Raw genomic sequence first — 27,008 nt, 5'->3', positions numbered from 1 at the left:
GCTTTGGGGGACAGCTTATAAGATCCATAGGTCTTATGCAAGGGAATAACTCTTCTCCCCAGTGCTGAGTCCTAATTCTTGGCTGATGGACATTCAGCATGAAGATTTCTAGACTTAGTGACAATACTTTTAAGTCATGTGATTTTCGACACGCACAGAAAATTACAGATAAGCAGCTACTGGTGTTCCTGAAGAGAGTGAAAAGTATGGTACTGGAGGGAAGAAACAGACTTGGAATGTAAGCAAGACACAATGAAGGCAGGATCACAATCAGTTCTCTGCAGCTTTGTAGCACAGGTTACTGTTTGAGATTTTTCTGGAGCTAAATATCTGAAGGTCTGAAAAAATGTTCAGCATCACCTCAGCAGGCTGTTAAAGGCCAAGTTGTTCTTTTGAAGGACAGTTACTCATGGTATCAATCTGAATCAGTGGAGAAAAAGTGCCCCAGATTTTTTTGTAAACTGGCCAAAGCTATGAGAATTGGCCAGAAGCAGCCAGATGAAAAAATAACTTGGTGCCAAGAAGAAAGGGAAAGATACACATCTTGCTAAATGCTGAGAATGTTTGGTGATCTAGGGTTGTTGATTTAGAGATTATGACCATTTTGGTTCATATCTGCCAGCTAACAAGGCTTCCTCAAACCCTTGCTTATGAAGAAGCATCAACTTTCTAGTACAGAGAAGTTATGACAATACAGATTATTTCATCTTGCAAGATATTTCACATATGAAGAGCAGATGCAATGACAGAATGAAGTCCAAAGTGGGCTGTCTATCAATCAGCCCTCCAGTGAGATTATATACTGAAAATGGAATTGGAAAAATGGCTTCCTATTCAGCACACTACCTCCTACAGCTCCCCTGACCCTTCATGAAAAAAGTCTTAGAAGGTTAGCAGTGTTCAATGCATTCCAAGACTATACTGTCCTTAGGTAATGATTCAAACAGTACTCCACTTCTCCCTGGAGGCATCCAGCTGCCATTTCTCTACTTCCAGGACTCTCAAACAAGGTGAGGCCTGTCCTTGGGAGACCTATTGCAAAAACAGAGGTGGGGGTAAAAGCCAAGGAGTGGCCAACTCAGCACCTTGTGCAGCTGCCCAGCTGTCAGATCTTGCCCAGTTAACTCAGCACATCTGCATTGGGAAGATGTTATGAGAACAGAAGCACAAGTCACTGGACCTCTAGAGCCACAGAGGCATTTTTATTGCCACCAGGAAACCTGAGTGAATTTCCACCCAGATCAGTCTGTATCTGATTTTAATCACAGCTATCACATTCAGTTTTCATTTGCCCCAAAGCTACTTCTTTCTTCCTCACCAAAACAGCCACAGTATATAGGTTCACTTCCCTTCATGATCTCAGGTGTTTCAGACACTCGTCACCTTGCAAAGCACTCCCATGTGCCAGGATTTCTTCTAGAGCATCAAAGCAAAGCCCTGAGAGGTCTCAGATTCTCACCTGGAACTTGTGATCCAGCACTCGCTCCAGTGTCTCATCCAACAGCAGGCTTTGGACATATCTTCAAGAGAAGGTGATAGGTTATTCTTTTAGAAAGATGGGAGCAGCTAAGTGTCCCATGGCAGTAAGATTTCAAGACACACGTGCTTGCAACTTCTTGCTGATGTGGGTGTCTTCCAAATCAAGAGGCTGACTGCCATGTGTGCCCTGCTCTCTGAAGTACACCATGTATCTGCACACCCTTCAGCCAGGACCTGACTAGTTGGATATCTTGCCTTTAATTGCCTTGGAGAAGTTGTTCTTCATCTTTCTGAACCATGGTTCAGATGGGGTTAAAAGCACTCCACCTTTGGGGGAGGACAAAGTTCATTAGTGCAAGGAAGAAAATGTGGTGGAATAAATCAAATTGAAACCTCCTAAATCAAACACGAAGCAAGTGCAAGAACTATGACCTCAAAAAACAAATAAGTATAGGTCAGGTTTTGAGCAGCAGTCTCAGATGGAAATGCACTAAGCATAACTGATGAAAGGTGTCAGCACCATTTGTTAAACAATACCACTGCCTTATTATATTCATTTCAGCAGTGAAAAGAACTAATCACGATCAAAGCTGAGTTCTAAGGGGAAAAATAACAAACCCTCCAGTTGACAGCTGCCTCCTTCTTCAAGACTAGGCCTTTCTTTGAATGCTAAATGTGAGGACTTTTCATGTGCATTCATTGACCTTATCAAATGTCTAGATGAAGGGAAGAGAATATGATGATTAGCTACTGAATATGCTGAAATAAGAGTGAGAGTAAATTGTGTGTGATCTGAAATGGGTTTTTGGCATTTTGAGTTTCTAATTTCATTTTCATTTAACACATCAGAAATACAATTTGTCCTGCAAGCTGTTGTTTCAGTAATATCAATTAGCCAGCCTCAGGGCATGTGTGATAATCAAGAGATGGGCACAACCTTTAGAAGATGGGAAGGTTTTTGTCTGCTTCTTGCTCCTCTTCGGTGGTATAATTATCTCTCCATGAGAGTATCTTTCACTATTAGTGCTATTTATTATATTTTTGCAGAGTTCTGCAGATGGAGTGCATGTAGAAAGAGTCACAGCCAAAGGCACAAATCAATTTAAGCAAAAATAGAAAATTAATTTTCTTCTTAGTGCCTCAACACAATAAAATTAATGGTGTATCAGAGATCACACAGATAACCAAGACCTCTGCTTGAGAGAAAGATATTGGCTATTGCCAGTGCAGTCACCAAGATGACAATTCCATCAGTAGTTGGAATTTGCACCTGAGCCACATGGAAAAACTTTCCTACTTTTCCAGTGAGGGGAGACTCCCATTAACCTTGGATCATTCTCAGCAAAATGACCACTGCTGAAAAAGGAGGAGGAGAATTTTCTTCAGTTTGTGCTATATGCTTTGGAGGAGGAGTGGGAGTCGGACAGATTTTGAGTATACACACACTTCCTCAGGTCTGAAGCAGCATTAGTAAAGTTGGAAGCAGTGCCACAAACTGAACTCCTAAATGAGAATTGGAAACTTTTTGCAAGAGTGTCCCTGGAATTCATCTCACACAAGCCCTTCAAAATACAAGCCATAGAAAAAACTCCAAAGATAGCTGGCCACAAAATTATGCAGGCTCCACAGTGGTACAGGGGTCATGTCACAGTCTTTTTATTCATACCTACTTTCATTGAAACTCTCAGCATTCTACAGATCTTTCCACAAGGACTGGATCTTGAACTTCTTCTGGTTTAGCTTAAGTCCCTAGCATGGACAAAGTAGTGCTGTCTTGGCATCCTGATCTAGAAAGACCAAGATCTGATGAAGCTCATAAAGTATTCTGTTTCTATAAATTTTTTCCCCTCAGGACACACACAGGATCTCAAAGCCTAGAAGCAGAGCACTTTAGCTAGTAAATATGCACATATACATCCTGTTATCCAGCAACTTTTATTAGATAAATGGCACCTATTTCCAAGACAGTTGAAGTTCTTCTGTACTACCTAGTGCTAAGCAGATCGTTTGTGCTGACTGTTACATTGGGTGGAGGCAAACACTGCTTCTTATCTATCTTCCAGAGGTCTCTGTGTTTTCCCTCAGTGGCAATTACTTGGTTCTCTTCATTATTCATGATCTTCAGGAACAGTCACTCCTGTTCAGTATGGTCCAAGCTAGATTGAACTGTAGCAGTATCACTAGAGGCATTGCTGCTGGATTATGGACCCTGTGTTCTATTCCTCTCCAGCCCCCATTGATTTGTTTGACTGGCCTTATGTTGAGCTGTGATTCTGATCACCACCAATACATCAGCACCATGGTTCTAGGTGTCCCCTCAAAACCCCTTTATTTTCTAACCAGGTCAGCACAGTTAATTGAGCAGTCCTACAGTGAGTATTATCCCACAACGTTTCTACATGAGCTCATAAAGTATGACAGAACTGAAGCACTACTAATCATTTAGACAGTCAGACACAGGCTGTAACTTATCAGTAGACCTATATAAGAACAACTTTATTTCCATTCCTTTTGCTCATCCTTCACGATTCTTTCTGCCAAGAATTTGCCAAGAATATTTATGGTTGAGTTAATTTCCTGAAAATAAGCCTTTGTAGTGGAAACGGTGACAGAACTGTAACTCTAATGGTATAGCACGCTGAAATATTCTTTCAAATCAAACTGAAATCTAAAAACTTAGTGTAGTAATCACAGTTTCTTATTGTCGCTAGCCAAGTAGCTTGTACTTCTAAGTAGATTTTCAAGCCAGTCATCACAATAACAATTACAGACACAGCTTTCATTGAGTATACTGTCGGGAGTGGGAGACGGACCCGGAGTAACGATGTAACCTCAATATGAGTATGATCGTTCTCCCTTTATTCATGTTTTTACAAAGTATATATAGACAGGCAAGCAGAGCACGCGCTAGCGGTAGCTATACGATTGGCTTACAATCTCTGTTCACGCGACCAGAGCCCTCACACAATTGGTGTAGACCCCTTGTCCACACGCAGCAACATTCTCTCATCTTCTGGATGCGGTCCCGTTTATCTTATCTACCAAGTAGCTGCTGCTGCTTACTTCTGCTTTTCCCAGGAGAGCTCATGGTCATCTCCAGGCCTTTATCTACATGAAAGACTGGGTTGCTGATTGCAATTAAATCATGGTCTTTTTCACACAGCCATTCCTCCACAGTATACATTTAGAAAAAAAACTTTGAGAACTTGTTGTCATGCTGTCAGGGGGAAAGTGATATTTTTCTAATTCTATGAATGCTACAGTTTCTTCATTACTTTTAATTCTTTGGTGTCGCTGTTTTTTGTCCACAACTTCAGGAGACTTTTCTGATTTATCAGCAATTGGTGTGGCATCCTCGCCTTCTGTTAAAAGCCTGGCCTGGCAAAGACAAGCACAGCTACAGGAATCAACTCAATGTGACAAGATCAGCTGATATTAATTTTTTAATTTATTATTATTATTATTTTTGAGGCATGGTACCATGGATTGGATTTATTTGAAACTTTCTCTCCCTAATAAAGAATATTTCAGTTTCAAAAATACATCAAAATTCAATGGGGGAAGAGGTTCATGCCCTCATCCTAAGAGGGGTGAACTAAGTACCTTCTGGAGTCTCACTAACAACTCTGGAGGGCATTTGCCTCTTCTAGAGAGCTAAAGTTTATCCTCACAATATGAGGGCATTCAAAGAATCACAGAACCATAGAGTGGTTTGGGCTGGAAGGGACCTTAAAGATCATTGAGTTCTCACCCCCCTCCCCTTGGCTGGGACACCTTCTACTAGAACAGGTTGCTCAAAGCCCCATCCACCCTGGCCTTGAACACTACCAGGGATGGAGCATCCACAACTTCTCTGGGCAACCTGTTCCAGTGCCTCACCATCCTCACAGTAAAACAATGTCTTCCTAAGATCCAATCTAAATCTCCCCTCTTTCTGTTTAAAACTCTTACACCTCGTCCTTGTTGCTCAAAGCCCCATCCACCCTGGCCTTGAACACTACCAGGGATGGAGCATCCACAACTTCTCTGGGCAACCTGTTCCAGTGCCTCACCATCCTCACAGTAAAACAATGTCTTCCTAAGATCCAATCTAAATCTCCCCTCTTTCTGTTTAAAACTCTTACACCTCGTCCTTACTACAGTCCCTCATAAAGAGTCCCTCCCCATCCCTCTTGTAGGCCCCCTTTAGGTACTGGAAGATTGCTATAAGGTCTCCCCGGAGCCTTCTTTTCTCCAGGCTGAACAACAGTGGCTCTCTCAACCTCTCTTCATACGAGAGGTGATCCAGCCCTCTGATCGCGTTGGTGGACCCTCTGGACCCGTTGCAACAAGTCCATGTCCTTCCTGCACTGAGGACTCCAAAGCCAGACACAGTACTCCAGGTGGGGTCTCACCAGAGCAGAGCAGAAGGGTGGAATCACTTCCCTCAATCTGCTGGCCACAGTTCTGTTCATGAAGCCCAGGATTCAGGTGGCTTTCTGGGCTGCAAGTGCACGTTGCCGGCTCATGCCGGTTCATTCAGACATGTACCACGAGCTGCTGACTTAAAAAGAAGTGTCTATGCCCAGCTGTCCTGCTCCTTTGTGAAGACAGGGAGTGAAGTCCCTTCAGGAAGTAGTTGGTTGGTTGGCATTCAAGTTTTTAGAGTATATGCTGGACATGACTGTATTGAGAGGCAGATCTTCCAATTAGTTTTGCAAGGGAGTAATTTAACCTTCCCATTGAAGTCCATCCAATTATGAACCTGTAATCAAAGTTCAACACTCATGAAATTTAAATACCTCTGCCACTCACCCATTACTGTATTACAGAAATATTGAAAAGAGGGACAGGAGGGCTGTGACTGGCTGTCTCCCACTCTCAAATCATGACAGTTGGCTTTACCAAATACATTTCTCTGAAAGGTATGTATCTGGTGTGCTTTCTAGCAAGGCTTTCATCATCCTCTCACGACTCCATCCCATTATTCCGCTGTTTTTCATGTAGAATTATTTCCTCAGGTCTAGGTTTCTTTTGTTGCAACTTTGTTGCAACTTTTTCTTTTCATTGCAATTTTGGAAACTGTAGTATTTCAAATGGAATTCCTATCTGTGTAGGTCAACTCCTATCTGTGGGCAAGCTGTGTTGGATAAATCAACCTAGGAACAATGGAAGACTTTGGCTCTAAGACCATTTAGTTATTCCATTTGGACTAGCTCATGGATAATGGAGCAGAAGCTTTTGGATCAGGAAGTAGGACATAATTATTTTAGTAAATGTCAGCCTTGGTTTACATTTCTAACAGTTGTTAGGTTCTGAAATAGGGATTAGGGATTTTTTTTAAATTTTACTGTAATTGTTGGTAATCAGAAAGCCATGGCAATTACATAACATATGTAGTCAGAGCCTTAATTTTATTTAGTACAAATGCATCATACATTATTTTCTCAACACAAATTAGATTTTTAGCTATGCCATTATGTCAAGTTGCTTGAACAGAAATTGAAATTAATTAGAAGAGTGCAAAACAATTTTTTAAAATCTGCTTTTATTTATATTGTTTGCCTTAAATATGTTGAGTGTACGAAGAAAAAAAAGTTAATCAGAATAGGTTTTGCATCCTGAAATGGATTTTTTTAAACAAAATAAACATGACTAATAAGCAAATGTGCTTAATGTCCCAGGTGTAATCACCATGGCTTTCAAGATCTCAAATTCAGTTAATTACATGGGAAAAAATACTTACTGCTGCTCTTTCTCCCAACCTCAACCAGTTTCATCAACCCCCAGTTAATCAGCCACAAAAATAAATTTAGTAAATAAAGGAAAACTACATAGACATTCTTGCTGCAGTAGGTATATGGGTGTCAGGCTGAGTCTACCTTCCTACACCAGGTGGCCAGGTTTTTTATCAGAGCCTTTCAGAGGCCAGGTTGAGCCAGTGTTTTGTCCCTGAAAATGTACAATAGAGGTAAATCGTTATAGCCAATGCTAGCAAAGATAGTTACCTCCAGAGCTTATTAAAATACTAAATTTATTTTCAAAAAGTGAATTTTCTATATTTATATTCAATATTTTCATTTAAGCTTCTATGAAAAATTGCATTCACTTGGAGGTACAAAGCAATATAGTTGCCTGAGGAAGACAACAGAGACATCTTCAGGCAGGAATTCCTGTCTTTTTCTGTAAACACAGAGATTACACAGTAGGGTAGACCTTTGTAAGTTACAGACATTCATAAGTAGATGAGGTATCCAAAAAAGACTGTACAGTGACAGATCATTTTTCTGGTACCTTTGCTTTTCTCTGTAGTTCCTATATCATGAGGCCATGACACCTTTTAGGAAACCCTCTAACTACCAGAGTCAGAATCCACAGAGTCGTTACGAAATCCTTATCTTGGTTCATGTGTTTTCCTATAGCCATTTTCCAGTGGAGTCTTTTCCTATTTCACTGCCACCATCTATATGTCTCTTTCAGGATGTCTCAATGTTTAGCCAAGGGAAACACAGCTGCTTTCAATTTCCAAGTGACCTTGTAAGAACCACTAGCTAGTCATGCAAGAGAGGATATAAAAGAGCATCTGAGCAGCCTTAGGATTTCTTGACACAGTAGGCCAAAAATAGACGCACTTCTTAACTTCTTTTTCTAAAAATCTGCACTTCCAAATTTACTAACAAGACTATGTATTTCAGGAAAAAAATCACCTTCAGCTACAGGACCCGTCTGTGTCCTGCGTCTCTTTAGCAACCCAGAGAAGTAGCTAGCTCTAGAAAGGTGGAAGATTTGGGTGCATAAGACTTACTGGGTGATCTGTAAAGGATCTAGCTTCATGCCTACCACAACAACCCTGGGTATGAACTGTATGTCTCCCATGCAGAAATTGAACTGTTACCAAGCTGTGTAAAATTTGCCAGGTTCACTGCTTTGCAAGATTGCCTGTCACAGCAGCATCAAAGCGAGATGTATTGCAATGCCATAAGCCTTTCAGCTCTGGTGATACCACTCAAGAGGAAGCTCAAATTCACTGAGCTCTCTAGCCCTGTGCCATACCTTTATGTTTCTCATTTCTTCTTGCAAATGTCCTGAGAGATGATAGGCTACTGAGAAGAAACTTTCTCCAATGTTCCCCAAACTCAAGATTTCCCAAAAGCATGGGTCATACCTATATACACTGTAAAAAAGCCCAGCTCCTCCTACTGTCCACACTGTGTGTGTGTCATCTTAAGGCTTTTGCTAATGAGCAGTGTAGAACAAAGCCCTCTTCTCACATAATGCAGCCAACATGTAACCTTCAGTTCACACTTCATCACCATCTTGGGTACATCCAGCCAAAAAAAAATGGCCTGCAAACAAGCCTCGCCTCAAATACAAAAGATTGTATGGCCCAGAATAATCCATGTGCATGTTGCTACTAGAGAAAGTTAGTAATTTAGAGTCAGCTGTCCCTAATATTACGGACACAATTATCTCTTCAAAGCCACAGACATTCAGTATCTGTGCTAGATAAGGTACAACCTTCAGAACAAGAAACATACATTCAGTGTCTAAGGAAATGGGAAAACAGAGCATATCTTGGCAATAGAAATTGGTCTCCCAGATCAGGTCTGCTCTTGGGATTTTATTTAAATGCAAAATGTACATGCTATGAACACACACACACATAGATACAGGTCCAGAAACACATACAGGCTTAGATGACAGGAAAGATAAAGATGAAAATACAGGTAGGTAAAGGTAGGTAGGTGGAAGGAAGGAAGGAAGGAAGGAAGGAAGGAAGGAAGGAAAAGGAAAGAAGACACAAATGAAGTGTCTGAAGTATACACAAGGACAACACACCATACACAAATTGCTTCCTCTTTGTAAAGGACACCACCTGAAAATCTCCAGAGTCTCACAGTTTGAGAAGATTAGCTTGAGCTTTCCTTTGAAATTCTCTTGGACTCCAAGGATACAAGGATTTCTCTTCTCAAGGAAGTGAGGAAAGAAGACAGTGTAGCATGTCATCCTTAGAGAACAATACACCTCTCACATAATGTGGATCAAGACATATAAGCAGACATTTCAAAAAATGTTTCCGTTCTTACTGTATTTCTTGAGGATTGATACATTAAAATATATGGGAATCCGTTCTTTGTTCTTCCCGTTGGCTCAAATTCATGTTAAGCAGCCATTTGCAAGGTCTTCCACTACTGAAAGAAATTCAGTGCTAGTGAATGCTTTTTAAAAGGTTACTAGATCTTTTATTTTTCATTTTCAGCTTTAGAAACACAGTGAAGCTTTCTGTATTGACAAGTCTAACCTGACACCAGGTCACAACACTTCAGAGGCATTAATAATGATCAATAGACCGGAAGCACATTTTATGTATTATGCACTCTACTGCTGATCTTTTAAAATTTCTTGTTAGAGAATTAGAATGCATTTGAGCTTTCAAAATTTTGATATTTTAGTAAAAACTATAAGAGGGTGATGCATACACTGCAGATACTCAGTATTTTTTCCATCAGAGTGAAAAAAACCCACCGCATAATATTCAGAAAATATTGCATCAACTATATAAAAAATAAGTTTTCTCTTTATGCAGGGTTTCAAGCAACACACAAATGTTCTGGCTTGATTCAGCAAGTCAAAACCTTCTTGTTTGAGCCAATTATGCTTTCTCTGTTTGTTTATATTTGAGCATGGCAGTTCTTCAGACCTTTAGTTTGCTTGCAGCTTGGGACTCTGTCCTGTCTCTCTTACACTTTCTGATTTGAGTTCCCTGCCTGGATTGTGGATACCTTACTCTGAGAAAAGGTTGTTACGTCTCTTAGGAGTCTTGCAAAATTACAGAAAGTGGTGGTTAGGCAACGTTGCTCAGCAAGGAGTCTGACAGTGTACAAAATCAAATCCAAATATTTTAGCAATTCTAAATTGAAATGCTGAGAATCTCCTTTTTAAATAGAATCAAAACTCTCATTTGCTGTAGAATATCATTTTACAATATTGACATTTCCCACAAGATTGACTTTTACAGAAAAATGTAGGTTAGGAGAGACTTCTAGAAGTTTTCAGTCCTGCCACTCTTTTCAAAGCAGAGTCAACTAGATCACGTTGCCAAAGGTTGTTTCCAGTGAGGTATTTCTAAGGATCTCCCTACCTCTCTTGCCCCTGTTCCAGGGCTGCACAGCCATCAAAGGAAAGAAGTTTTTCCACATCAGGTGAGAATTTCCTTTGTTCAATTTATGGTCATCATTTCTTATTCTCTCACCGTACACTTCCAGAGAAAGTCTATGCCGATCTACTGCATAGTTCCTCTGTGAGAAGCACTACTCATCCTCTCCCACCACATAGCACCTTGTCAAAACTGGTAAAATGTGAGTGCAAATAATGTGTGCACATGACATAGTCAAAATTGCCTGAGATGGCAATTACATGCTGGGCAGACCCTTCTCTTAGGGAAATATGCTGCCTCCCTGGGACACAGGTTAGGGACACCGCTACGAAACTCCCTAGCCTGATATGGTCCTCGGAATATTACCCACTGCTGCTCTTCCATGTTGGTGTCAATGAAGTTGCACCATGTAACCCAAGCGTGATTAAAAGAGACTTGAGAGCCTTGGGAGAGTTAGTAAGGGAACCTGCGGTGCAGGCTATTTCTTCTTATATCCTTCCCATTGCAGGCACTGACACTGGAAGAAACGGAACCACTCAGTTAACAAATGGCTTTGTGGCTGGTGTCGCAATTTGGGCGGTTTTGACCATGGAATGAACTACACAACACCAGGTTTGTTGGCAAGGGTTTATCTTTCTCAAAGGGGGAAGGGGGTCTTTTCTCATGAGCTAGCAGAGCTTACAGACAGAGCTTTAAACTAGACTTGATGGGTGAGGGGAGTATTATCAGGCTTGCCTGTGACAAGCCAAGGGGCAACACATCAAGGTTAGAAGGATGGGGTGCTATGGAGGGTCGTCAGCCTGTTGCTTCAAACTGTGCTGGTTAGACTGCAGCTCACTCAAACTCTTATGGAGATGAGCCAGGGATTCCCGAGGAGCCAACTGGGAAACACAGGTAAAGAAATGTCACCTGGAGAGCAGCACAAAGGTATTGAAGCCATTCCAGCCAGTAAGTCAGCTTCAGTGGGGAATCAAGTTAAAGGGAATCAAGTTAAGGGACAGGTGATGTTACAGTGGTGGTCTGGTACAGGCCATCTGACCAGGATGATGGAACGGATGAGGCCCTCTATAGACATATAGGAGTGGCATCGTGTTCACAGGCCCTGGTCCTCATGGGGTACTTTAACCACCGTGACATGTTGGAGGGACAACACAGCAGGGGCAGGGCATAAACATCTCAAGAAGTTCTTGGAATGTATCCGTGACAACTTCCTTTTCCAAGCAGTAGAAGAGCCAACAAGGAGAGAAGCTATGCTGGACCTTGTTCAAGCTCAAGGGTAGCCTTGGCTTCAGCGATCATAAAGTGGTGGACTTCAAGGTCCTTAGTGCAGTGAGAAGGGTGTGCAACAAGCCCACTACCCTGGACTTAGGAGAGATGACTTTGGCCTCAAGAGATCTACTTGGTAGGGTACCATGAGATAAAGCACTGGAGAGGAGAGGGAATATGTTAGTATTCAAGGATCATCTCCTCCAAGCTCAGGAGCACTGCATTCTAAGAAAGAAAAAATCAGGCAAAAATTCCAGGAGGCCTGCATGGATGAACAAAGTGCTCCTGGGCACACTCAAAAGCAAAAAAGAGGCCTACAGAGGGTGGAAGCAAGGACACATAGCCTGGAGGAAATTGTCCCACAGATAAATTGTCCAAGAAGCCAAGGATTGGGTTAGGCAAGCTAAAGCCCAGATAGAATGAAATCTATCCAGGGACATCAAGGGCAACAAGAAAATCTTCTATTAGTATGTCAGTGACAAAAGGAATACTATAGGGAAAATGTGGGCCCACGCAGGAAAGAAACAAAAGACCTGGTCACCTGGGACATGGACAACACTGAGGCACTCAACAACTTTTTTGCCCCAGTCTTCACCAGCAAGGGCTCTAACCACACTGCCTATCACAGAAGGCAAAGGCAGGGACTGGGAGAACAAAGAACCACCCACTGTAGGAGAAGATCAGGTTCCAGATCATCTAAGGAACCTGAAGGTGCACAAATCCATGAAACCTGATGAAATTCATCCACAAACCCTGAGAGAACTGGCAGATGAAGCTGCTAAGCCACTTTCCATTATACTTGAAAAGCCATGGCAGTCTGGTGAAGTTCCCTCTGACTGGAAAAAGGGAAACATAATCCCCATTTCTATAAAGGGGAAAAAAGGAAAACCCAGGGAAGTACAGGCCAGCCAGTCTCACCTCTGTGCCCAGCAAAATCATGGAACAGATCCTTCTGGGAACTCTGCTAAGGTACATGGAAAATAAGGTGATCAGTGACAGCCAACACAGCTGCACCAAGGGCAAATCACACTTGACAAATCTAGTGGCCTTCTATGACAGGATTACAGCATTGGTAGATAAGGGGAAAGCAACAGACGTCATCTACCTGGACTTTTATGCAAAGCATTTGACACTGTCCCGCACGACAACCTGGTCTCTAAATTGGAAAGACATGGATTTCATGGATAGATCTCCACCGGATGATAATTTGGTGGATGATAGCCACTTGGTGTATAAGGAGATGGCTGGATGGTCAGACTCAAAGAGTTGCAATCAACAGCTCAAGTGTCCAAGGGGAAACCAGTGACAAATGGCATTCCTTAGGGGTTAGTACTGCAACTGATGCTGTTCAACATCTTTGTTGGCGACATGGACAGCATGATTGGGTGCACTCTCAGAAAGTTTGTTGACCACAGCAACCTGTGTGAAGCAGTCGGCATGTTAGAGGGAAGGGATGCTATCCAGAGGGACATGGACAGACTTGAGAAGTGGGCCGATGTGAATATCATGAAGTACAAAAATGCCTAGTCCAAGGTTCTGCATGTGGGTCAGGGCAATCCCAAGCACAAATACAGTCTAGCCAGAAAACGGATTGAGAGCAGCCCTGCAGAAAAGGCCTTGGGAGTGCTGGTTGATGAGAAGATCGACATGAGCCAGCAATGTACACTTGCAGCCCAGAAGGCCAACTGCATCCTGGGGTGCATCAAAAGAAGTGAGCTGCCAGATCAAGGGAGGTGATTCTGCCGCCTGCACTCCACTCTGGTAAGACCCCACCTGGAGTACTGCATCCAGCTGTGGAGTCCTCAACACAGGAAGGATATTGACCTGTTGGAATGGGTCCAGAGGAGGGTCACAAGGATGACTAGAGGGCTGGAGCACCTCTCCTGTGAAGAGAAGTTGAGAGAGACATAGTTCAGCCTGGAGAAAAGAAGGTTCAGGGGACACCTTATAGCAGCTTTCCAGTATCTTAAGGGAGACTACAAGAAAGCTGGAGAGGGCATGTAGTGACAAGATGAGGGGTAATGGCTTCAAACTGGAAGACAGTAGATTTAGATTAGATATCAGGAAGAAATTTTTCACTATGGGGGTGGCATAGTGAAAAGTTTGTGAAAGTGAGAATTTTTCACTGTGAGGGTGACAGGTTGCCCAGGGAAGCTTCGGATGCTCCATCCCTGGACTTGTTCAAGGCCAGGATGGATGGGGCTTTGAGCAACCTGGTCTAGTGGAAGGTGTCCCTGCCCAGGGCAGAGGGATGAGAACTTGATGATCTTTAAGGTCCCTTCCAACCCAAATCTTCTATGACTTCTGTATGTCCACTTTGCATAAGTATTCCCTAACCTGATCATCTTTCACCAAGGTATGTCTTCCATGCTCCAGACTTTCCCCCTGGTCTCTGGGTCCTGGAATTCCTCAATTCCTGCCTTAGTCTTGATAAAGACTAAGGCAAAGAACTACTTGAGTACCTCATGTTTTGTGATGTCCTGTGACAACAAGGCTCACACCTTGTTCAGCAGTGGGCCCATATTTTCACTGGCCTTTCTTTTGTTGTTATGTATAGAACCCTAGTCTGCATTCTGAATGAATCATTCCGTGGTTAATTATGTTTGCTTAATAAATCAATAAAATGACTGGATATTGATTTGATTAAAACAAAAAGAATTGATCCATTTTTTCTTGAGGTATCTGTCTAGGTAGATGTAGCGGCAATAAGAGCTCCCCTTCACATCCTCAGCCATAGGCTGAGCAAGGGTTCTTCTGTCCTTCTGTTTTCAAGCATCTCTCCAAACCGGTTCCCATCTCAGTTCTCTCCACTGATTTGCCATGGCACATCTTCCTACTTTTCTGCTGTTTTCCAGATAGCATTTACTAATGGAACTCTCTATCCCTATACTTGGAGACCCATGAGCATTCTTTAAAGAGCTGTCACAAAGGAAACAATGGTGAGCTAAGGAAAGGAGTGGTTTCAAAGTGTCATACATTCTCCTGCTTTGTATTTTATGTATGCCTTGGTATTATTCTTGTGAAGGTGGAGATCCAGAAGCTGAATCATGAAATAATCATAAAAACAGTGTTTGCAAGTGCTGACTGTTTCTCTGTACATACAAGTTAAACTGCCCAGGAGTAAAAAGCTGGCAACCAACTCTTATGAGGGCACTGAAGTAGTTGTACAAGCAGTCCTGCAAACCACTGAGTATATGTGTGAGCTCAAGGCTAAAAAGACCAATTCTGTTACAAAGAACATGGTCAGATCTTTGAAATCAAGGCCTTCATTATAGACTGAGTCAGTTTGTGCTGCTTTATTTATTACAGCTCTGCTCTTACTAAAAAAAAATATGCTTCTCAGAGCTGTCCAAAGACTCAAAAACAGGCACAATTATCCTGTCTTGACAGTGGTGTTTTTTCCTCCAAAACATCAGTGGCACTTGACATTTCACCAGTATTTAATCTGCTAATGTGTGCATGCTGAAGAAAGACATTTTTGAGTGGGAGGGGGAAATTAGGCTGGAATCCATGCTTTGTGGAAAATACTGCTTGAAGGCTTCAACAAAAATCTGGGAAACTGCACAAAAAGATTACAAATTGAAGGGGAGCAGCAACTACAAAAGCAGCACTCGCTATCATAATAAAACTAGAAATATTCCTTTTCCTAAATGCAGTGGCCAGCCCCTGTAACAAAGAACTCAAAGCAATAGAGACTTTCATGGGAGCAATCTGGGGTAGAGTGCTGTCACTGACATCATAGCTATCAGGTGGAATCTGATCCAATATAACAGGCACCAAAGTAAGCAGGAAACCCTATTTTCCAAAAATTTAGTACAGTCTTTGCCCCTCACACAAGACAGGATGGGATAGCAATATAGCTGGAGCGATTCTATGCAGTACTGGCCACAAGCAACTTAGGTCAAAAACCATCTTCAAAACCAACTGCAGGACAATGTCAAAGATCCTTCAGACCAGATATCACTTCGAAACATGTTGAGACTTTTCCTGTGAATGTTAAGCCCTTACGAGTCACTCTCAGAAAGATAGCACGGGGAACTTCAGTGAAATGAGCAAAGCTCAAAGGAGGAAGAAACTGTCCCATTGCCTAAAGCTGCTGTTCAAAGTCTTGTGGGAAATATCCTTGAAATTATTTGTATTCCTATACAAAGTCTTGATCTACTGAAATCACTAAGGAAAATATTCTTCAGTTTTAATATTCCTCTGTTATTTCCTCTACCCTTCCTCAGCATCTAAGCAGACTGCTCTTATTTTGTCTCTAAGCCATTAGCACACTGAGGGGGCCAGAGTGCTCCCGCTTTTATAACTGTTGCACCCAGAAGTGTCACGAGAATAAGCTTGCATAATACGTGTGTTCTGTCTTTCAAGGACAAAATGGCAGGCAGAGGCAGGTGCAGCCACAAAACATGAAAAGTTTACAGCCGAACTGCTCAGAGTGAACAGCAGTCTGGGACCTTTGGTGTAGAACCAGAAGTGTTTGCCCTCTTCCCTTCTTATCATCCAGTTCATGCAAGGATCTGAGTCAGAAGAGGAAAGGATATAAAATCCTAAGTAAAATCTCAAGTTTCCTCATAAAGAACAGCAACTACTGTTTCACTAAGGCTAATGACACATTAGAAGAAAAATAGCACCCCTTCCTAAGCTAGCAATATTCCTGGCAGCAGCATAGCAATGAACATGTTAAGAGTTTAAAAGGGCTCCCAAAGGCATGATGCTGTTTAGCAGAGTTCATATGTTGTTTGATCTTGTGAGTAGTACTAATGTAGATCTTTCCCTGAGCAAGCAGCTTGGGATCCCAGCTCACATCTTGGCAGTCAGAGAGAAAATAGGAAGAACTGTGAAGGTTAGTGATGAAAGATTTAATCAGTCGTCCAGCTCCAGAAGAAGTAATAGAGCTTCACCATACATTAGCTATTTTCCCAAGTACAGAGCTTTCTGTAGCTGCCTGGATTTCTACAGTTTCTTTTGCCTTCTGATTCCCGACCCAGAAAATCTTATTCTTGGAGTTCATTTCAGACTTTTTTATTGTTCTCTAGTCATTCTACACTGGAATTATCACTGGCCAATCCTTGATACAGAGAAGAAGAAGAAGGTTGCAGTTTGGCAGGACATTTTCCAACTAAACAGTTTTGGACCCAAAAATGTCCAAAGTACCAGAAGCAAAAAACATGATGTGCAGACATGTCATTTCAGGGAGAGGAATAATTAATCTTGAATGGAAATCTGGAAAAGCAGATACACTTCATATGAATGCAGTATGTTCATTTTGACCATTTTGAAACTAAGAATCTGACATTTCTAAGTAGGACCTTTTTTTTTTTTTTTTTTTTTTTTTTACTGCAGAATTTTCTGCAACATTTCCAAAAGGTCAAAACAAGCCTAATTCCCTTTTTTTTTTGCAGTGATGTCTATATTGCTGGGTGAAGAGGAAGAGTGTCTGTCATGAAAAGCATTAGTTGCTTATGGTGAGTTGAACACTAAGAACAATTCCTCAGAACATGATGAAGTAAAAAGAGAGGGACCTCCTTGAAGGTACTAAATATACATTTTCAACGCTTTTGATCCATTTTGCTACAGAAATCAAACACAAATACAAATAAATTTTTTCATCCCTTCTCAAATAGGCCACAGATTCACTTTCTTTCCAGCACCATAGCAAGGACAAACTATCTAGGAAGAAGAATTACAATTAATATGTATTTTCCAAAGCACTGAAGATAGGAAAATGGGAGGAAGACGATGACTATTATCTTTATCTGAAACTAAAATGTTCTTGGGCAAGTACACAAGAAGGTGGTCTTTTTTGGCCCAAACCTTTGTATTTCTTCTGTTCTTTCTGATATTGGAAAAACTGAACATCAGACCATAATTAGCAAGATAATTCTGAGAAGCAGCTTTCACATACCTATACAGTTTTCAATTCAGCCTCCTGGCAATTCCACTTGATGTAGAGGTCTCAGTTGTGATGGAAATGATGACAGATCTCACTGTTTCCACTGCATTCTTTCTTTGCGCCATAGCCAAATCAAACCTGGAGGAAAGTTACCCTTCTTCAGCTGATTGTTTCTGAGGAAATTATATCCATTGCTTGTACATTGAAGATGTGCTACAACCTCTATGGTTGTAACTTTGTAAATCATTTTGGTAAATGATTCTTGACAAGACAATGGGATAGAAGGAACAGACAAACCTAAACCAGGTACCAGTAACTTTAGTGGGCTGAATGCCCGAGAAACTTTGCTATACCTCATGAGATGTGCCCTGTAGGTAAACGTGACTAATTATAATATGAAAACCACTCCTCTAGGAGTTAGGGTACCTGTCTTCACTGGAAAAGCCTCACCTACTGAGCCTGCACAATAAAATTAAGAGACATTTTAATTGAAGATGATTTTACACCAATCAGCTTCAAGGTAAGAATTTATGAGCAACTTTAAAAAGTTGATAAACAATTACTATGTTAATCGTTAATTTACAATGTATAAATTAATAATAGTTTCAATGCCTTGCAGAAATACCCCCTAGCACCTGATTCTGTACAGAATTGCAGTAAGTAGCTAATATCTCGACTCTGTGTGTTATTGACTTGCACATTGGGTAAATAATCCCACAAATTTTGAGACAACAGATGGAAATACCATAATACCACTGTTCCTGACTGGATGAAAACCTGCGTTATTGCAGTAACAAATATCCACATGGCTATGAAAGAGGCAATATCCACAGTATTGAGATAAATTGGTATAAAAATTTAAATACTGAGTCTGCAACCTGAAGATCTCTGTAATATTGAAAACTGGCAGAAAACAGATATAACACTTTCTAATATCTAATGTAATCTAACTATATAGCCCCGATGTATCAAACACAGAAAGGGAATGTACATTAGTAAAGATTAATGGCCTGCCAGCACCCAGCTGTGAACAGAAAAACAGCTTTCTTGAATAAAACTAAAAGTCCCTAACTGTGTATCCTGTCCCTAGTTCCAACCTGTAACAGACATGAAGTGAAATGCAAAGTGACTTTTTTTCTTCCATTATACATCCTCAACTTCCACCAAAAAGCAGCCTAAAAAAGCTACCTGCACTGAAATATCTGGACTATCATCACATCTTCACTTGTTAAAGTACCCACAAATAAACACATGCTTCAGTACAGCATTTCTGAGACCACTTACAATTCTGATAAAATCTTGTGGCAGTGAGTTCTACAACTGAAGCATGAATTAGAACAGTTCATTAGGTGTGGGTGGCTTTCACTTAACAGAGAAGAAAGTAGCTGAAACATAGGGAAGAAATATTTTGATGGCTTAGCCATGACCTCAATAACGCTAAGAAAAAAAAAAATTAATTGTATTTGGTAGAAACTAACTACATATTTCCATGTGCCATTCAGTTACATTTCTGCTTTGTCTTTGTAACAGTCCTCCAACCGTGTGAAAAGAAGTAAGCTCTGTATCAATAACTCGGGCTTTGATGAGAAGAAAAACTCCATTTAAAAATGAGTTTTTAAAATTAGTCGAAATTAGTTGTATGGGAGACAAACCGAAGTATTTCAGCTTGAAACCCGTGGTTTACCCGCAGGCGGCAGAACCCCGCAGTCCTCTCGCTCCCTCCGCTCCACCCCTTCCCCCCCCCCGCTCCTTCCCACGCACCGGGACAGGGGAAATCGGAAGAAAAAGGCAAAACTCGTCGGTTGGGAGAAAGGCAGTTTAACACAACAGCAAAGGAAAGAGGAAAATAACAACAATAATACTGATAGAGTAAGGTACAACACACGACTAGTATACCACCCGCTGTCAAGTGGCGCCTCCTACCCCCTTCCCTGGGCAGCTCCCCGGCTATCTAGGGACATGACGTCACAAGGTATCCAATATCCGTCTGGCTAGTTGGGGTCATCTGATCACCCCCCGGCTCTGTCCCCTCCCAGCTCCTAGTGAAAATTAACCCTCTCCCCGCCTGACCCAGGACATTATCCACTTCTTATTCTATACCATCTATGTCATGCTCAGATCTTACACTTTCCAATTAATTATCACCACTTTTCTCTGTCTTTGGTATATATACATATATACACATAGATATCGTTCCCTTAGTCTATGGGCCCTTCTTCCGGGTCACTTGATATAGAGGGTTTACAATCAGTCTGTAATCTGGGATGTGCAAAACCCCACACACCTAAGAAAGCTTGTGCTTCCTTTTTACCACTCAGTGGAGACGTTGCTGCTGTTTTGTTGATCACGTCCACTGGAATCTGATGGCCTCCATCTTGCCATTTTATTCCTAAAAACTGGTCCTTTGACCTTACTCAATTTACAGAGAAACCTGGTTCCAGAAGGATTCACAGTCTTCACCCTCCATGAGATTTTTGCAATGGCTATATGGGACTATTAAAGCGTGAATGAGTCTAGATGATCACTCCTTTGGTCTCTAGTTGATAAATCAACGTACAGATAGGGATCAGAGAGTTTCAGTTGGTGCAATATTGCCGCTAATGCACTGCTGTGGTAGTGATTGGCACCTGTTGTTCTTCAACTCTCAGCAACCCCACAACAGAAGGATCCTCCAAGAAACCCAGCAAGGTACCCTAGCTCTAAATTTTCCTCCATCTTCAAGACACTTATGCCAAAAGCCTACCAGTACCCTTTTGGGTCTTAGAAGTACCCTGTCCTGAGAAAATCGCTTCCAAGGATGCATGGAGCCCCTGGGCCAGTCACAATGGGATGCTTTTGCCACTCATTCCCCGTTAGGCTCACTTCAGTCAGCTCTTGGGATCCTCCTGTCACTCCAGAAATACAAATGGGTTCTGCCCCTCTATAGCTTGATGGTATTAAGGTACACTATGCAGTCATGTCCACCAGAGCCTTACACTCCTGGAGGTCTGATGTGCCAGGCTATTGAATCCACACAGTCCAGTAAACCTTGCAGCTCACTCAGGGATAAGGATTGAGTGATTATCGCTGGTTCTGCCTCTTCCTCCTGTTCTTATGATGGCTGTGGTTCATCATCATCCCTGACTAAGCAAACTGATTTCTTTGTATATTTCTTCTTTGTTATAGGAGCGACTGGTACAGGCATGGATTGGTTTTCTGGTTCAGCTGCGGTGCCTACCACTGGGGATTGAGTATCTGCAGTGTTTGTCACAGGTGTTGGAGTAGCAACAGTACCTGTAGTTCTGGTTTCCCTCTCTCCCTAGAGGGTGCTGCATAGTGTCAATCTGTGTTTGGTAGATACTGGCCAGGGCACAGCACAGTGCAGTGAGTTGTGTCTCTCTAGAATAGCCACAGCATTTTCCTTTTAAATATTCTATCATTTTATCAGGGTCCTGTAGTTTTTCAGATGTGAAGTCCCAAAACATTGGGAGTGAGATGTTCTCTAGATACTTGCCCATATTCTCCCACGTGCCATGTAAGCCATGATTATCTAGCCTCAGGGCAGATCTTAAATCATTGTAGAGGTAGTCTTAAATAGTTATTTAACCCTAAACAACACCTGAAACATATTCAGGAGACATAGCAATAGGACCATGCTGGTTTGAACATCCCAAGAATATGCAAAATTCTCAAAAGCTGTTGTACCTGGCCTGAAGGGAAAAAAGGAGGTGAAAGAGCTAGGGAAAGTATCCTCCCCTGCTTCCACCATAGATTATGTGTGATTATTAATAAATTCTGAGAGGTGGCACCCAAGGTACAGGCAAGACAGTGCCGCATAACTGTAGCAACATAACCGTGTGAATAGTGATGTTATCATATAATACGTTGGTATTACACAGGAAGCAAAATGATAATGTTGATCTCTCTGTCAGAGGTGCTAAAAAGCATAGAGAGGTGTACATAGAGCATATAAGAATTTACATAACACAGCCATGTGAGCAAACAATGTTGTGACCAGTCACTATTACAGTAATATTATAAATATGTGTAACAAATTCCTTTTAACATGCTTTAGTCAGATCTGTCGTTTTCTCTACCCTTCACGCTCCGTGTGGGGGACCAAATAGGACTGCAATGGTTTAGCCCCAGCTGGCAACAAAGACCCACGCAGTCTTTTCACTCACTCAGCCCGACACTCCCAAGCCACAGATAGCAGGAAAGCTGGGAGAAAAAGGCAAAACTCATCAGTTGGGAGAAAGGCAGTTTAACAGAACAGCAAAGGAAAAGGAAAACACCAACAATAATAATGATACAGGAACTTATAAAACACAATTCATGTATCACCACTCACCAACCAGAGCCCGAAGTCCAGCCCACTCCCAAGTGGCAATTCCTGCCCTCTCCCTAGCCAGCATCCCAGCAATATACTGAGCATGGGATCACATGGTATTGAATACCCATTTGGCAAGTTTGGGTCAGCTAGTTTGCCTCCTCGTGAAAATTAGCCCTATCCCCCCAGAACCAGGACACTCTAAATAAGTTTGTATGTGACCTTGAAAAAAAAAAAAGTTTTAATGAATTTTGAGCATTTGTTTATTTTTTTTTAAATGCAGCATATGTCAAGGTAACATTTTGTTTTGAGCAACATCAGTACCAATAGTGATGCATCACAGGCTTTTTGTAATAATTTGTTAGCTTTTTTCCTGTTGAAAATGAAACCAGAAACAAACTAAATTTTTGAAGACCATCCAAATGATTTTTCCCCCCAGTTAAAAAATGTTACTTAAAATTTTGTCTAGTTCATATATCTTCTTCTCTGATGTGAGGAGTCATCCCTTATTTTTTACTGCCTTACCATTATGATGTGCTAATAAAACACAGTTAGAAAACATTCTCTCCACAAAAGCCTTCCTTTCTCTTTCTCAAAGTTACTCTAGGTATCCTGTTGGTTTCTTTTATGGTTTGTGAATATCTGAGCCTGCTTCCCTGTCCATTTTGCATTTCTTGCACACCTAAAAGCTTATATATTCTTTCCTTACCTTGGGGTCTAGTATTGCTTGAGAGGCCTCCAAGCTTTTGTGTTGCATTATCGGGAGAAACCCATCTTCATATCACCATCATATAAGAGAATTTCTCTTTACAGAATTCCAGGATATGTCATTTAAAAATCAGTGACCACCAGCCCCAGTTCAAAACAAATCACAAAGACGGGGCAATGCAGAGTTCTCCTTAATGTGCATCCCATCAGGGACTGAAACCACACTGTTTTTTACAATCAACCATTGAAGTAGTACATTGTTGTATGTAAAGCTAACCCACAGGAGAGCTGGCAGTAAAAGCAAAATCCAATTATCTTCTCGTACCAGTTGGCAGTTCACTCAATCCACAAAGGATTTAGCTGTTTTTTCCAAACCCTTGTTCCAACATCTCAGTAGTACCAGACAAGACATCTGCCATCTTTCTCCCCTTCTCTTCTTTTTGGTTTCATTTGATTTCTGTTTGTTTGTTTGGTTTTTATTTGGAGGTGGAAGAGGAGGAAAGTAACATCACTAAGCAGCTTTTCTCCTGGAGAAAACCCAATCAGGTCTCATCTGGTTATACTCTAAGCCTCACACTTCTCAAAGACAAGCTGTCCCCCTGGAAAAGTTGATTATGTTTAGCAATAGAGCTGTGAGAACGAGCTCCAAGGAGTAGCACATCATCTTACATGTCTTCCTTGTCAGGAAGTTCTCTCTACAGCTTCAAGTACTCCCAATTACTGGCACCCCAAGACAGAAGGGAGAGGAGAGCTTTCAGCTTGTCTACATGGTATCATGAATTCTGACTCAAAGCAGAACAGTTAATAGTGTTGTGACACTAATGTTAGAGAAGTTGCTCCCCGTGGTGCCTTATTCAGTGTCAGGAATATATTTACATGTCGTCCTTCCTGCTGTTTAGACAAAGCCTAAAATACTCTGGTAAATACAGTAAAAATACAGAGAAGGGGAGGAAGGGTCTCCTGTAGAGCTGCTTAGAACACTCATTTGCTGTCTTGAGACCCTGCTGAGACATTCCCTCTGAGTATGCTCCATGAAACCTGGACCAGGAAGAAAATCTTGAATGGCACTTCTGTTGGATATCTGCTCTGCAAACAGACAGCTCCATGCTGGAGCTCCCAGCTCCAAGTTTTGAAGCACCATTCTGAAGAAAACGGACCCTGGAGCCCTTTGCATACATCCTGAATGTGTATCCAGGCCAGACTTGGGCATTCAGCAATATGGAAGGCAAAGTCCCTCTCTGAGGCTGCCCAAAAGGACTGGTGTCAGTAACCAGGCACACAGACAGGTTTCAAAGGCCATAAGCAAGAACATCTCAAGAAGCTGACAGAAAAATTACATGACAGGAGCTAAACTGTGTCTGTCAGCCTTCCTGCTCAGGGTACAGGATGTTCTGTGGCAGTCATTTGCCTGTAGTAGGGCAGATGGTATGTACATAACGGGGTCTGAAGGACTGTGGGAAATGCGTCATAACAAGGATTGAGTCCTGTCTGTTTTGGAATGAGAGGATACTAACTGTGTGTATGTGAATCAGGCTGCCAGGCCTTAGAGACAAGAATCTTTTGTTTACAGACATAGTCTAAAACTCATCGAGAAAAGCAGAGCTGTCTTTTTATGCAAAATATAGCCAAAACAGTTGGAAATTCCTGTACAAGATTGCCTCTAAGACATTGAAAACTTCTTGGAATAAATAATTTTCCATGCCAGATAGGTGTCTTATTGAAGAAGTGGTTGGGAGTAGCAATGGCTAAAGTAATTCATCTGATGTGTCAGGTTTTTGCCTGTATTAAATAAAAGGGAAGTGATAAGAAGCTATCAGAATAAAAATAAACATTTAATTTGCTCAATAGTATTGATAAATTAGATGAAACAGGCATTTCAGAGTTTTAAAAAGTTCTAGTGAACCCAAGTATGAGTAATAACTCTGCCACTGCAGTAATTTGAGTTACTCAAACTTGGGAAATTGTGATTTGGGGTTTATTTGTTTCAACATTGTGCAGAACTCACCAGCGGAATTCACCATCTCGCATTTTCAGTTCCAGCTGGCAACTTCAAATACCCAAGTGATGTATCAGTGAAAGACACAGAAAGTTTTCTGGTTCAACACTATGGACTCCTTGGTCTTTGTATGGCAGCATGTTCTGTTTCTCACACAGATCTGTGGTTTAGTCACGTGATGGGACAATAGATGGAACTCAGCCTCTACAGTGGATAGGTCACCTCTCTATGATATATGGCTTACTTATTTCCAGTAAGGTATCCAAGCCAGTTTTGGAGTTTCAGCCCTAGCTCAGAGCTTGGCCAACAACTTCCAGCACATAAAAACCAGGCAGCCCTGGAGGATCTCTGAAAACTATTGGTGCAAGGGAGTCCCAAAGAGGACAGAAGACTTTTCCCTTGGCCAAGGGGTAAAGCAGACCCTTCAGGAAACATCAAATTATTGTGTTTGTCCTGACTAGGACACTTAGGCCTGCAAAGAAGGGAATGCAATTGCCACCAAGGCCTAGACACCTGCATTCAGAAGTCTGCTTTTTTGATTTACAGGAAGAAATAAAAGCCAGGATATTACCAGCAGCACCTTCCATCAGGTATCATTGCTCAGCCAATTGCTCAGCTGACCATTGCAATAGTCAGCTGCCACACAGTAAAAAGTATCCTCCACAGCTCTTTCCCTTGCTTCTCTTCCTCCTCCCTGTCTTTCTTCCCTTCTTTCTTTTTTTTCCTCCTCCTCATTGTCTTTGCATGTCATTTTTATGCTTTGCTCCTACTCTTGCTCAAGCTCCGTACCATTTGCCAACCACATAATATTCAGTCTCACCCCTCCATCACCAGCCAAGGAAGACACTGAAGAAGCTTAAATTTTTGCTTGATATTGGATGCAAATCACAGCTCCTCAAAGCTGTTCTACTTTTTTTTTCCATCCAGAATTACAGCAAGAGAAGTCTGAGAGTCAATTATTTTACTGGAGCACTAAACATTCCCTGTGCCTGTTTCTCTAAGAGGTAAGAGATCTCCAATCTTCTTCTATTATTTTGAGACTTCTTACTCCTGTTCTTCCTATTCTCTCCCATCTTCCCATTGGGGTAGTGGGAGTGAGCAAGCAGTTAGGTGGGAGTTTGATTCCAGTGCCACCCCACTACAAAATGAAAAGTTGTAATATTCGTCCCTTGGACTACATCAAGAAACGTGTGTGATTTAAAGGACTGAAACTTAACTAGCTTCTGCTGTATTTTAATTTTAAAAAATTACTTTTCTTGTGGAATTTTGAACAGTATTTTCTCCCATGTCACTTCCTCCCTTCAGCTCTTATAACATCAGAGGGACAATAATAAATCCACTTTTGTCTAGACCCACGTCACCTCTAGGGAAAGATGACCCAAACCCAGACCCATGATTCTCCATAGCTGAAAAAGACTACCTGTGATTTTCCATTGGCACTGGTATCCCATGAACAAGAGCCCTGATGATACTTGCATGTCTTTTGGAGACAGTGGTGACAACAGTTGTAGGCAGCCAGGTGTCATGCCAGACAGGTCTTACAGGCATAAGGAACACCCTAAGTGGGCTGATGTAGGATTGTCCCTGCCTCTTATGTTGCTGACAGTAGCAATTATTCAATAGTACACTAATTGCTCTGAGCTGCAGCATCTATTCTTTGTCCTCCAGACCCTTTGTACATTGCCAGTGGACTCAAGATTGCATAGTCTTGTAGCAACTCAATGTGCTATTCAGCTCACACTACAGTGCTATTCTTGTTTTCACTTCCTTACTCACTACTGCCTACTCCAGATGACCTAATCCCTGTGTTCAAAGAGCACCAACTGGCTTCTCTTTACTTCACCCCAGTCCTCACCCTGAAGCAGGCTAAATTGCTTATTAACTCCTGATCTTCATTCTCTCAAGCCAGATGACTGTCAATCTGAAGACTCCCTTTTAGAATGACATTGCCTCTCTGATGACTATCCCTTCTCTTCCCATCAGGGATATCTCCAGATGCTGTGTACACTGACCTGCAGAAAGAGGATTCCCATTCTAAGACTACACAAAGAAGGCAGTAAAAGCCCCAGAAACAATTGCAAACTTAAAGGACTAGATAGCATTTTAGCTGGGAGATGGAAATGGGGGTCGTTTCATGAAATTACAGAATCACAAAATGGTTGAGGCTGGAAGGGACCTCTGGTGGTTACCTTGTCCAACCCTCCTGTTCAAGCAGAACCAC

This window comes from Calidris pugnax, unplaced genomic scaffold (assembly GCF_001431845.1).
Source record: "Calidris pugnax isolate Ruff unplaced genomic scaffold, ASM143184v1 scaffold250, whole genome shotgun sequence".
Taxonomy (NCBI): domain Eukaryota; kingdom Metazoa; phylum Chordata; class Aves; order Charadriiformes; family Scolopacidae; genus Calidris; species Calidris pugnax.
This window is presented reverse-complemented; position numbering follows the sequence as displayed.